Below are 2,293 nucleotides of genomic sequence, written 5' to 3' on the forward strand. Positions count from 1 at the left end.
AGGGTAATGCAAAAAATAGACAAAAAGCTATGCATTGTTTATAGAAAGGCTGCTTTGAAAGCAGAACGATACAAATAGTGCGATAAGCAAAAAAAATTGGACTATTTAACATGTCCTGGCCAGGGGCAGGCCACAGAATTGTATTAAAAAACAGGTATACTGCTCGCAATAGAGACCACCTAGGAGTTCCATAATGCGGCATGGCTTGTCTGCTTCCCTGGATCTTGCATCATTTGTGCGGCAGTTGAATTGCCGAACGGGTCGTCCGAAGTATGGAGTCCTGGGAGTAGGAGAAAAAAAGAAGGAATTCGGCAGCCCCTGGTGCGGTTTAAGCCGTATTTCGGGCGTGACGTGATAGTGCCCCTTCCCCTGTGCCCATGGTATTTCAAGAGCGTAGTTATGTACGCGAACCGCTGGTTTCGCTATATCGCGAGGGCTAGGGTTGGGGCCGCATTTCTACGCTAGCTCAGAACGTGCCAGGAGGTCTTGTTGTAGGGTACTCCGGGCGTGCTTGACAGTGTCCGGCTTTTTGAAGGCCAAACTGGAGAACTGCCTAGAGAGGCTGCTTTGTACTTCTGCTGCGAGCGCTGCCGTGTGCTCCTCCGTTCGTAGGGAGCATTCAGTGTTCCCATTGACCGTGATTACTCCTCTAGGGCCTGGCATCTTGAGCTTCAGGTATGCATAGTGCGGTACCGCGTTGAATTTTGTGAATGCGGTTCGCCCGAGCAGTGCGTGATAGCCACGGGACTATGTCGAAGATTAACTCCTCGCTTCGGAAGTTATCCGGAGATCTGAAGACCACTTCCAGTGTAACTGAGCCTGTACAGTTGGCTTCTACACCTGGTATGACGCCTTTAAAGGTCGTTTTTGTGGGCTTGATCCTTGAGGGATCTATGCCCATCTTTCGCACTGTATCCTGGTAAAGCAGGTTCAGGCTGCTGCCGCCGTCCATGAGGACTCTTGTGAGATGAAATCCGTCAATGATTGGGTCTAGAACCAATGCGGCGAAGCCGCCATGACGGATGCTAGTGAGGTGGTCCCTTCAATCAAAGGTGATCGGGCAGGAGGACCATGGGTTGAACTTTGGGGCGACTGGCTCCATCGCATATACGTCCCGTAACGCACGCTTCCGCTCCCTCTTGGGGATGTGGGTTGCGTATATCATGTTCACCCTCCGCACTTGCGGGGGAAATCCCTTCTGTCCACTGTTGTTCGGCGGCCTGGGCTCCTCCTCGTCGTCGCTATGCAGCCCCTTGTCTTTGTTTTCGGCTCTTAACTTGCGTGCCTGCTTGAACACCCAACAATCCCTGTTGGTGTGATTGGCTGGCTTTTCGGGGGTGCCATGTATCTGGCACAAGCGGTCGAGTATTCGGTCCAAATTGGACGGGCCCTGAGTTTTTCTTTTGAATGGCTATTTCCGTTGACCGGATTTGTAGCCTCGGAATCCGGCATTGACTGCTGTATCCTCGTTGCTGTCACTGTTAACGCGGCGCTTTTGTTTGTTCCGACGCGACCTATCACTTTTGTCCTTGGTATTCAAATTACCAGTGTTCCTGGTTAAGTTGTTACTGCGAGCTAGCCAGTTGTCTTCTCCCGCGCAAAAGCGGGTCATGAGTGTCGTGAAGGCTGCCATAGATTTCGGCTTTTCCTATCCCAGGTGCTGGGCCAGCCACTCGTCATGGATATTATGCTTGAAGGCCGCTAAGGCCTCTGTGTCCAGACAGTCGACTATCTGGTTTTTCTTTGTTAGGAACCGTGTCCAGAATTGCCTGGCCGATTCTTCTGGCTGCTGAATTATGTGGCTTAGGTCATCGGCGTCCGGTGGTCGCACATAAGTGCCCTGGAAGTTTTCAAGGAATGCGGCTTCCAGGTCCTCCCAAGAACCGATTGAGTTTGCTAGCAAGCTGTTAAGCCAATGCCGGGCCGGTCCCTTAAATTTGAGTGGGAGGTATTTGATGGCGTGTAGATCATCGCCGCGGGCCATGTGGATATGAAGGAGATAATCCTTGATCCATACCGCAGGATCTGTTGTGCCATCGTACGATTCGATGTTTACGGGTTTGATGCCCTCAAGGATTTTATGATCCATTACTTCATCTGTGAAGCATAGTGGGTGTGTGGCACCTCTGTATTGGGCTATATCACGACGCAGCTCGAAGGAGCTTTACCTGTTGAGTTCGGCCCGGCCGGATTCATTGCGTCTGGAGTGACGATCACCGTCATGTGCCGTGGGACGCCTGCGCGATCCATAGATCGATCTTGTTTGCCTTGCCTTGTCCTCCAGGATGTCGCG

Source organism: Triticum urartu, chromosome 4A (genome assembly GCF_056163025.1).
Source record: "Triticum urartu cultivar PI428250 chromosome 4A, HENAU_Tu73, whole genome shotgun sequence".
Classification (NCBI taxonomy): domain Eukaryota; kingdom Viridiplantae; phylum Streptophyta; class Magnoliopsida; order Poales; family Poaceae; genus Triticum; species Triticum urartu.